General features: G+C 38.9%; 1 long non-coding RNA gene across 1 annotated transcript; it reads right to left on the reverse strand.

Moving 5' to 3' along the window:
* Positions 1 to 283: 283 nt before the first annotated feature.
* Positions 284 to 9,655, reverse strand: LOC115948484. Its single transcript, XR_004082311.1, has 3 exons — positions 9,523 to 9,655; positions 1,122 to 1,256; positions 284 to 509 (listed from the first exon to the last, which is right to left on the reverse strand). It is a non-coding gene; the product is annotated as an uncharacterized LOC115948484 (long non-coding RNA).
* Positions 9,656 to 12,339: the final 2,684 nt, after the last annotated feature.

A 12,339-nucleotide genomic window follows, 5' to 3' on the forward strand; every position in this document is an offset into this window, starting at 1 on the left:
TTGAAAATTAAAAATATCCAATCGCAAGCAAATTCCACATTCAGAAGACTGCTATAAAATCGCTTCAAACTGTCAGTTAACAGACCAGCAATTCACACCAACAATTCTTGGGCAGTGTCTTCACCTTCATCTCTAATGTAAAATGCAGAAATGACTCAGGGACTTTCCATGAATTAAGAGAAATTCCATCCTACCCAACATGCAGAGAAAGCCAGGCCTGATGAGACCTGACCATTCCAATCTGAATAGTGTGAAGAATTTCAAACACAAGCTGAAGCTGGTGGCAACTGTGTAAAACACACAACTTTATTCTGTGACTCTTTACAATTTGAATTTAAAATCACAAAGGCGCAGCAGTGACATTCATGAGCATTTGTTTTAAAGGAAAAGCCTTCTTAAATTTTTCATTTCTCGCAGGTGACAGAGGGTGTGATGGTGGTTACAGAACTTCAACATTCTCAGTGTCTTCTTAGCTCCCCATTGGTGCTGCACTGGTTTAACATGAATGGCTGTGACAAAAAACAACAAACACGGTAAGGCAGTCGTACTTTCTGTATTTGATCATCCTCCCCACATCTGCTTACATCTAAAAATCAATCCCCTCTTTCATCAGTGAAAGGTTAATTGCCACCTTAATGTTTCATTTTATTGTAGTATCAAACCTAATGATTTGATATACACTTTTGTGTGTTCTATGTCCTTATGGTGTCCCACACTGAAAGGGAAAGAATCAGGCAGTTGTATAGATGCCCATGGCTGGATAGGAATGAGATAGGAATGACAGAAGTCAGAGGGACCACAAAATCTCACAAAGTTTTATTTTGGCATGAAAAACTGGTTATTTAGTCCCTTCTAGCATAAACACACGGTGGTGAGTTTTTGAGTAAGGGGTAGGGATGGGAAGAAGGGAGGGAAGGAAGGAATTATTTTCCATATAGAAACAGTACTTTTCAGGCTGACATGGCTGCTGTTTTCACTATTTAAATGAAAATTCCTTTAAATCATTATTTAAATGATTTAAGTTCTCAAGCTAGAGTAGATGTGTAGTTGTCAGCATCAGGTTCTAAGCAGAAATGATTTACAGTTATTAAACCAAACAGCTACAGGTCTTTGTCACTCACCTGGTGGTAAAAGGGCAGGTGTCCCTCCAAGCTGTGGCCATTCTGCAGGTTGATAGGAAGAACATCCCAGAAGTCCAAACCTTTTAAGAGGTGCTAAAAGAAGAGGTCGAGGGTTTTCCTTTGCATCTGAGAGTCCTGTTTGGAAATAGTTTTTGTGTTTTGTTGTCAACTGCTTTAAAACAAACAGTAAAATCCACCTTTGTTGGTACAGGACACTCCTTTAACTGTGAAGGTCTAAAACCACCAGGCTTAAGCAATGCCTGAAAACAGGTAACTGAAAGAAGATACAGCAATGTGCAGCCAAAGCCATGGCACCACAGCCCAGGAGCTACAAACGCCTTGGCCTCTCTCATTCAGTGCCCTACTTTAAAAGATGTACAGGCACTGAGCTACCAGTCCCATAGGTATTAACAACAGAGCACACTGACCTCAGTGTTACTAATCATAGCATGAGCACACTACAAAGTCAAACTCTCTGATATTAATGTTAGTCTGCACACAAGTTAAAACAAACTGACAAATGAAGTGCAATTGGTATGAAAAGTTAAAGCCAGATTTTATTTTGTGACAAACAGATGTCATCTGAGGCTGGTTCTAAGCAAGGATTTAATCCATGACTATAATGTAGGTCACTAGTTTTGACAGAGTTTGTGCCTGGTATTCATCCAAGGAATCAGACTCAGCACATCAATAGCTGTCAAGAGGTACATGTAGTTTCTTTTTACACCAGTGTTTAATAAAAGAAAATAATCCAATTAAGCAGATGTCACAATATTTTTCTGCTGACTTCCCCATAACTTTCAATCATTAAAGCAGTATTTAATTTACAACAAAACACTATAATTCTATGCATCCAAGAATATTCATGTTTAAAACCTGAACCGCCCTCACCGTTTCTGCTGCCCTTCTGGTTTCCCCATGAGCTTCAGTAACTCAAAAGAATTGCAACCAACTTGGTAACTAAAAAAGAAAGCTTTGTGGAATGGGAAAAGTTCACAACAGGGGAGGAAAAAAAGCATTCTAAAATAGCCAGGTGTTCACCTCAACCCATACCAACTTCAAACAGATGCAAGGACAGTAGCTGAATCTGATTTCAGACTAAGGACATGAAAGATGAGTTTAATGTTCTTATGCTTTTACAATGTTAGAACGAATTCATTTTTAGATAAAGAATAGTATACTCCCCTACTCTCCGATTCTTTCACATAAAATTTGCTCTGAAAATAGCATGGCTGAGTTCCACTCTTTCAACTATTATTTGATCACTGCCAAATATTTGCAAGTTCAGATTTTTCCACATCTCACCCATCTACTTGATTGCAGTTCATGTAGTATCTACTATGTTTTGTTCTACTTCTATGACTAAATGTACTGTGCCAAGGGATCAAGTCAGTCACAGAAAGAGAACGAATTACTTTGAAATATGAAGCTGAAACTTCATATTTCAAAGTGCTGGAAGAAGAGCCCCTGACAGCCTTTCACCCAAGTCAAGGTTTAAGCTCAGGAAAGGATGACTAGCCTAAGACAGCAGTACTGCTTGGCAGCTGAGGAGGTGAAGGTGGGTCCAAGGTGTGGATGGCAGTGCCTGTCCATGGCTTCACATCCTCATGAGATTGTCTTCCACTTCAGGTGAAGGATGAGTTTGTTCAATAAGTCTGAGTCTAAATAAACAGAAGTGGTGAGCAACTCTTCAAAAGAAACTAGGAAGACGAGTAGAAGCCTGTGAGAATCTCACAATCCTCTTATCACAAGGGCATCAAAGAATTTTCTGTAGAGCAGTTCTACAGACAAAATGACACCAACACTCCAAGTCTAACTCTTGTTAAACCAAGAACTGCATTTTATTTTGATGGATATCACTAACTTAAATGCATTTCTGTGTACAGTGCTATTACAACTTAAATCCTCAACAGCATTAGCATATGATCAAACACTTTGCAACCGTAACCTCTGAGAGAGCAATTCCCCTTAGGGACGTGTATATTTCCTTAGAACATGTCTAATTTTGTGAAGAATATCTGCACATACTGCAGGGTGCACATGCCCATTAATAGACATGCCAGCATTTTATACACAAACTTTTTATCTCTAGTGCCTGTCAATTATTTACAGATCATTTCTTATGTATAAGCAAGCTTAAATCAGATTTAAAAGTTGCTCAAAGTTATATTTCAGAGGGAAAAAAATGAATACCTTCAATTATCTGGTAGTTGCAGGGTCACTTACTGGGTTCAACTCCAACCAATCCAAGTATTTTCCTGCTTCTAATAGAAATAAGTCTCATGTCCAGAGGCACACTGCACATCTCACAGCTCCCATGCTAGGCAGTCACCTACCAGATCAGCTGGCTTGTGTGAGGCCCTGGTACACTCAGCAGATCTGTTCCCAAGAGCTTTGACTATGAGAGCCAGTGCATCCTGCACAGGTACCTCATGATGTGCTACAGATATCAGAGATGGCTTTATCAAACTGGTGTTTTCATCGACTTTGCAGTTCTCCAGACAGATAGAAAAATACAGCTGTTGAGTCTGTGCAATATAACAGAGTGAGATGTTTAAAGCTCAGTATTGACCCAGCCCTCCTGTAGCTGCAGAGGTTAGTTTTGATTTAGAACCAGTATATGACCTCTATTTGAAATATAAATGAAAAGCTGTAAGTTCTCCTTCCCCCTGTCAAATCATTATTGGTCAGTTTTAACTTTAGATCATGACCAAGATAAAGACTCCCAATTCTACACAAAGTCTTTCACAAACATCTCCACCAAAACCAATAGGATTTGTACAGATATTATCTTAATTTCAGAATATTTTTAACTGAAGAACAGGGCAGTTACTTTTGCTCCAGGAGAAATTGCATTTTTGTTACTGTGTTGCTGATACATGGAAATATGTGAAATTTGTAAATTTACAATAAAAAGTTCTGAAACAAATAGAGATAAATCTTAAAAAGCATTTTTATTTAGTTACATAGAATCAACACAAGAAACTGAAATTATAATTAGGCAATTACTATATAAGTTCCTATAATTTAATTATTATATGTGAGTCTGTTAAGTGCATTTTATGCCACGTAAGCAGCAATCCAGGACAGACATTGAATCACTACATGTATTATGCATTATTAGAAATTAATTCAGTGAACTATTTCAAAGCTGTCTCATTTTAACTAGGTCAAATTCTGTTACCCAGAAGTGCAATGAATCTGTGTTTAAAATTTAAAGGCGTTGAAAGAAATTTAAACTGCAGTTCTGAATGGAGAATATTTTAAGCAACGTCTCTCAAACAACTTAAACTTTCTCTAGATAGAATAATGAAGTCTGATTACAGGGCAAGAGGAAAATGCTACGTTGAGCTGTTCAAGAATACAAAACAGTCATTTAACTTAGTGGAGTGCAGATGTGAGATCTGACTTATGTGAGGTATGTTATTTTCACCTCATGTTCAGGTTCCTCTACGTGATTGCCCATAATTCTAGAATAATCCCCTGAAAAAAAGAGAAGTTGGTTATATCAAACTAAAAGTCTGTGTCGCTGTTTCTCATTGCTGTGCTGTTGCCACCTTGTATGTACCAGAAGCCATAAGTGCCAAGTCCAATGCTGAGCTCTGAGAAATCCACAGAACAATGTGTTCTTTGATCAGAAACACCTTCTACAAAAATGGGAGGTATCTGTGATCTCTATTTTAAGCTATGCAGAAAAGAAAGTATTTGTTACAGTAGGAAGCTGTAATATAGATCAGAAGAAGATTTTTAGTTAATGATTCCTGCTTGATCACATTTTAGTGCTAGAGTGAAAAATTATTAAAATTTGTATTTATAATCTGATTTTATTTCATCATTCTAGCATACTGAGAAATATGCAGCCGAAAAGAATATTGTCTATTATGAACTATTACACTGACATTACTGTAATTTTGTTAGTAGCCTGGTTTTTTGAAAAAATACTGAAGATAGCTCAAAACATAAGACTAGCAATACATATGTTCTGAGGACAGATGCTGAATGTTAACCTTTAAGACTTTTACTGATAACTTGATTTTAGTCATTTAACTTGGAAGATTACATTTCTTAGCAATGTAAAGAGATGAAAGTCACAAGTTCCATTTGCTTCACCAACAAAAAATGTTTGTTCACACTGATCCTGAAATTACGAGTGGAGCAGTAGATAGTCAAGGAAGAACTAATTTTTTAATATTGAAATACACCTACTTTTTTAAGCAGTTCTAAAAGTGCCTCATATACATAACAAAACCACATATTTGGTTTAAAACAACTGAAAACAAATTAATTTCTCAGCTTTGCTATTTAATTGTTTTAAAAAAATTATAAGTCCATTTACAACCTGCTCCAATGATCCCACATGATTGTTGCATTTCAGACACATTAACCAACCCAGCTGCAGCAGCTGTAGTTCTGTCTGGATTCCTGTGCCTAAACATTTCAATAGATCACTAAACTGTGATAGTAGCAGAGAATTTCTAACTCTTGTTTGAAGAGATTATGTACTGCTACACATGTGCAACATTTCATGAACCAGAAGAGAAAATCTCTGATGCAGTTCCAGTCATATCACTATCAGAAGGACATACATCAAATTTGGAAGTCAGTGAGAAGGAAGGGAATTAAATATTGCAAAAGATGTTGCCTAGATGCATAAGAAATTTTAAAACTAACTAGAAGTTTTAAGGTGATCCAGAAACATTAAATAGGCATGATCTTCAAACATTATCTACATATTTGCAGGGTCACATTTCTGAACTGGGTTTCACCTACCTTTGTAATTACCATCTCTGCAACAGAATTAGCTAAACCCTTTAACAGAAATCTACTTTTCCTCCTTGCTGGTGGCAGCTATGACAGTCAGAAGGTGTCTGATTCTTTCTGCATCTGTTGGTAAAACTGCTTCTCTCTACAATCACCCCTGGTGTAGTCATCTGCAACCAACTGGAAAATCAATTAAGGAGCAGCACAGACTGCAAAACTGTACTAGAATGTCACCAAGTTTCACTACTTTACTGCTTAACAATGCTGCTAAAAATGATAAAAACAATTCCTTAAAGCAAGGGGTTTCACCCCCCCTTTTCATTTCCCCTGAGTATATTTCTTAGACATGTAAAAAATGCTAAGAACATGGCTGCTCAAATTGGGCTGCAAACATCTCAGAATTATTCTACTGAGAGCAGCCCACTAATCTATTCCAATCCACAGAATAAATTTTTTGTAGGATTCTCACCTGAACTGTCTTCCATTTTGATGCTGGGACTCAAATCTCACTCCAAGGAAAGGCAGTGGGACTAGGAAAAGCCACCAGACTACAGCCAGACACTAGAGACTAAACAGGAACGTTTTTCACCTGTGTTAACAAAACATCTTTCCTAAATACTTTTAAAGCCATGTTGAAAAAATACCCCCAACAGACGTACACCAGTGGAGTCCTCAGAAATGAGCTTGCTTGCCTATCTCTAACAGAAGCCACCTTCCAATTTTTTTGAGATCTGCAAAATCTACACACAGAATACCAAAGACCAAAAGTACAAGCATATTTATACAGTTGTATTCAGGCAATATTTGCATAATGAATCTACATCACTACTTGGTTAAGCTACTATTATTATTAGATACTATTAAATATAATTATTTGCTTAAGTTTCTGTCACCTTGATTTAAAGGTACAGTGCATTTTGTAAAGATTTCTACTAGAAAAGGTAAGAATACGAATTTAGGTATATGTTACCAGAAAAGACTTTTAAAAGCTAGACTAGTCCAAAGTGTTAAATAGATAAAATAAGCATATTTTATAGATTTTCACACTACATTTGTTTTGTAAAGAGTGCCATATCAACTAGAACTGATATACTATTTTTCCTTCACCACTCTTCATTAACAAACTCTAGGGAGATGTGAAGAGGTCAGATTTCTTTGGGTTTGCCTAAATTACTGAATGCCTGGTAACACAGAGCAGCTCAGTCAGCTCCTCCTGACAGTGCTTAAATAAAACCTAAAGTACATGGACATCACAACAGTCATGGCAAAAATTTGCAGCCACAGTGGGACATTTTAATCCAAACTTTCTGCTTACACAAGATGCTTCTAAAGCTTTTGCTACATCCACCTTCCCCTTAAGTAAAGAGGTATTGAAAAGTGTCAAGCAAGTGCCTTCATTAAGCATCAGCAGCTAGAAGTGACTTCTGCATTAAGGGAATAGAAATTTAGCAGAATAAACACCCTCTTTGCATTCCAGCTGGTCCTCAGAGATCAGAGGGGCTGGGTGTGACCAGGCTTGATTTCTGATTAGAATCAATTGAGCACTCCAGGTCTGGTTGAATGCAATAAGAACTTCCATGATTACAGGTTCATAAATAGTACAGTTATTGAAGCAACAGGAAAGTGGGTTCAGGATTGCCAGTTATAAGGGCATTAACAATGGATTTTGTTTTATAAAGGTACTGATAACCTGAGTACAAATAATTAAATATAAAGAATCCATTTAAATTCTGTGTTTATATAGAAACAGTGTTTTTCCTCAGAAGATGATTAACCAAAAACCTCAAGAGAAATTATCTCCCACTTCTCTGGTATAGCTGCAATACTACAGAGAGAAAAGCAAGAAAAGTTTACTTAACAGAGAGATTGCCATGTTATTTCAGGATATGCCCTTCTGGAAACAGGTGTAGGGTGGAGCTATGTGAGCAAAAAGCTATAATCAGATTTGTGTTCTTGTGGTTAGTTTGTTTGTTTTTCATAAGAAGCACTTATTAGGCTGGAAGGAATCCTTGTTATGCAAAAGTAGTATCAACTTTAACCCTACAGGACAAGCAGACAATTGAATGCAAACAACCCTCACAGCAGCTGCTGTGAATAGGATCTCAAGCTGAACAAACAAATGCCCAAAGTAATGGCTGGAAACAACAAGAAATACAGCAAGAAATACAGGATATCCTGGCAAGCCAGCAGTGTACATGGCTCATCATTTTAAAAGCCAACAAACCTCCTACTCCTGTGTCTGGCACAAAGCAGGCTGTGAGCAGAGCAGCTCAAACAAGGGATTGGATGCCAGCTCTCAGAAGCTGCCTCAGGAATGCAGCTGTTTCAGCAGCACAACCTGTCCCACTGTGCCCTGCACCCATCACAGCTGCTGAGAACACCTCAGGGCTGCCCCACTGAGAGGTGGCAGCTGCCAGCCAGGAAGGGAGATGGGGACATAACCATGGGGAATGCCCAGACACACAGGAACAGTGGCCCCATCACCTCTCAAGGTTTGCCTGCCCACAGCACAGATTCCACACCACTACCTCCAAAAGAAATGAAACAAATCCAGCTTCCAGTCTTGGCTTCTCTGCATTGTTAGTAACAAACAGTTTGGTTTTCCTATGAGTCTTGCTGTGGTCTAATGTTTTTGGCATAAATCTAAGATTTCAAAGAAAAATGTCCTTGTTCTAAACACTTAGCTTTCAACCTGAGAGTCAGTAAAAGAAGACAATGTTGTCACTCTATTATCATACCAGGAGTGACATTTGAAGGAGTAAAGCAGCCTTGAAAACAAGGCAAAATCAGGTGAATACATCTGTTCCCTGACAGCTTTCAGAAAACCAAATACAATGTGTAGGAGAACATGGGGATTAAGAGGCTGAGAAGACTCTACTGGGGAATTAAATGGGAAGGACTAGAAAATTGAGAAGCTGAATACATATGGTTCAAGACTGAGCAAGAATCCATATCCTATTTTTAAAAAGTGGCAAAAAAGTGAACAAAAAGTTGACGAGGGAGTTTCTTGTGCTAAGTATAAGTAAATTTGGCAGAAAATAAATTCCCTTGCATTCCAGCAGATTCTCAGTTATCAGAGGGCTGGGGGTGGCTGGGCCTAATTTCTGAGTAAAAGCCAATCCAGCACAGTAAGTAAATGCAGAGCCAGTTCAGCACTACAAGTTCAGCCACAGTCCATAAGAACTATCACAGCCTCATTCACAAATAGCAAATTATTGAAGCAGCAGAAATGCAGATTCTTATTGGATTGCTGGATTTGATTTCTTGCTCAGAAACTGATGTGCCTCTAGTGTTACAGCTGTGTAAAGAACAATAAGCTAAATAAGAGATTAAGTTATCCTGAATAAAAGAAGCCTGTCTTCTGAAGTGTTAGATGGAATATGATGGTGAAGTTTTACCACACCTGCTGTAAGTACCCCAAATGATAAAAAATGTCATTCCAGTTGCAGAAAAAGAGCAGAGGAATACAAATTAGCTTTAGCGTCTACCAAAATGCAAACCATTTACAGCATCTCAAGACATAACTTACCATGTTCAATGTGGCAGAATAAGTTTCATAGTACACTTCTAAGAAGTGAAAACGAATCTTCTATTATATCAAGCCACACACACAAAATCCATATTTCTACATTATACTTACATTGTGTAGAGATGATCCTCTGGACTTCGTTCAGATGTCTAACAAAAGGCATTCTCTCTTCTACAGAATATGCATCAATTTGATGAAGCTCATCGTCCAGGATAAACTTTAAAATATTTTCTATAGGCCGGCTAAAAAAAAAAAAAAAAGAAAAAAAAAAGTTATGGAATTTTCTGATCAGATTTTTTTTGTTGTCTAAACCAAGAAGTCCCGAGTATGGATCCTCCTATAGAAAAACCCCAGCAGTACTGTAGATAAATAAAAGACTCCACAGGGAAAATAAGATAGGATGAAGAAAAAAAGGACAGTCTCTTGATAAGATTTAAGCTTTAAGCTTCCAAAATCTACTCAAGAAAGGAATATGAAGCATGTAAACACTATCACTATATCACTAAATATAAGTTAGGATTATACTCTTCAAACTTACTACAGTAAACAGATTTATAAAAATACAGGTTTAGTAAATGCAAAAAGACTGAATATGTAACAGTCTTCAACATTACCACAGAATCTCTGAAGTAACATGTTGCCTCAAGGGGGAGGGATTGTTCAGAGGAAAATGATTATGAGAAAGGATATGTAGACTCAAAAGTGCAGACGGCTGGAAAAGCAAACTAAGAAACAAGTGACCCATCCTAATTATCTCTGATAGCAGATGCTGCCAACAGATGCTCTCACATTATGCTCCAAGTACAGCTGTGAGAATCAGAAATAGGCACCAAAGATGCTAAACTCAGAAAGATGCATTCCTTGCACCTCCAAAAGAGATACTTGAGACAGCACTTGAAACTGACAAAGCATGGTTCTCCAACCACCTCTGCCTTGTGAAGCAATCCAAGTGTACACCCAGCCCTTTTGCTTAGGCTGCTCATTTTCAGGCTTCACAGGTATTGGCAGAAAAAGATATCAAGGTTACTAGCAGATGCACTAACCCTAAGAAACAGTTTATTTAAGTCATAGCTGTAGTGCGATGACAGTTACATTGCCTTGCCTCATTTATCTTGGCTAGTCAACAGAGTTGTACTGTAGACAGTAAAAGCTATTTCAGGGAAAAGAAAAAAACCCAAAACATTTTTAACAATCCAAGAAGTTTTACATTAGAAACAATCAAGGAATTATAATTTACTTAGGTATAGCAAGGGTTATAGATCTTGGAATTTTTTCCCTGATGTAGGTTCAGCCTCTGAGTGTCACAAATCATTGAGGTTTGAATAAAAAACAGCTTTATGATATCTGTATCTGTTCAGATATAAACCTAATAGCTGGACCAAGGTAAAAGACCAGAGGAGATCTGCACATCAGCAAGCTCACACAAATATAAATAGCTTAATGCAAATAACAACTTTCTGATCCTTTCGGGATGCTGGAAATTCCAAGGGCTATGCAGAGAACTCACTTTTTCAGAGCAGCATCCAGTTTCCCGGGGTCTGATTAATTTAAGGTTCTACAAACTGCAAGAGTACAGTTGTAGAAAGGAAGAAAACATCTCCTTCCCATACTCCAGTCTTTGATTCATTGAAACTCCAGTGCTAATATCTGCTATAGTCTTTGTCAACAGTCAGTAAAAACACCACTGAGGTGCTCTGCCTTTCCACATGGAAGACATAATTCCAACTACCACCAGTGCTGTGTTTCTTCTGGTTTTTTCACTGGCAAAATTGGTATAAACTAACCAGGCAAAACTATAATAGGCTGGACTCAAACACTCTTAAGAAAATAATAGGCCATCATTTACATTCAGTGAGCCATCACCAAAGCAAAAGTAACGTATGAATTTCTAGAATACAATTTTTTTTGTAATTATGCTTTTGTAATTATGCTTAAACCGATGAGAGCAAAATTACTGTAAATCATATTTTCATGATTTTCTGTTCAGGAAACAGGAGAGAAATTAGACCACATCCCAACCTCGAGAGCACTGCAGCGCCTCTGCTTTAAGCAACACAAAATGCTTACTGGACTACAAATGCAATCCAGGCTCCAGTACCAGTCAGCTGAAAACAGATGGCAGTGCAGAGAGCCCGGCTCCCGGGAGAACTCACTAATCGAGTCACTCAGTAACTCAGAAAGCTTTCATTTAGCAAACAGACCAGTTCAGTTACCTCTGTGGCCCAGCTGGGCTAGCAGCAGGCAGGGCTGTGGGATCATGATGGCTGATCCCTGAGGTCCCATGGGACACTTACGACCGGCAAAGAAACCCAACCCTTCAGCGCTACTTTTGGCTGACTATTATCTCGGCAGTTGCCATCCAGTTCGCGACTGCTGCCGCTGGAGCACAGCCGGGCCTGGGCTGGCAACACAGCTGGGCCGCCACCGCTGCTGCTGTCCCAGTTACAAACCCCGTCCCCCTGGGGCCACACCGCTCCTGCAGCAACAAACGCAGGGGATGGGGGTGAGGGGTGATGTGTGGAAGCACCTCACAGCCCTTCTGATAGAGACACAGGCCCATACCCAGAGACACATGGTCTTCGTGCCCCAGCGCCGTCCTCCTGCACAGAAACCCTGATCAATTGAATTGCCTGTGTAGGATTTTCAGCCTACTGCTCGGGCCTGTAGCTGCATTAGCTTTGCCTGGCCCTACTGAGGAGTCTTGCTGCACCGGTTATCAAAAACAGCCTTTAAATCTGTGCACTGCAGTGGCTCTCACAAGCGCCTGGGCAAGCAGCCTGGGCGAGCAGCCTGGCCGTGCCGGAGCGCTGGCTGGTGACTGCGAGTGGGGGGAATGTAGAAAAGCCCCAAATGAACAAGTGTAGAGGTTGACCTGTGCTGTCTTGAAGGAAGATTATTGTATCTTCTTTTCTAGCTTTTATTTTCTGC

Source organism: Geospiza fortis, unplaced genomic scaffold (assembly GCF_000277835.1).
Source record: "Geospiza fortis unplaced genomic scaffold, GeoFor_1.0 scaffold405, whole genome shotgun sequence".
Classification (NCBI taxonomy): Eukaryota; Metazoa; Chordata; class Aves; order Passeriformes; family Thraupidae; genus Geospiza; species Geospiza fortis.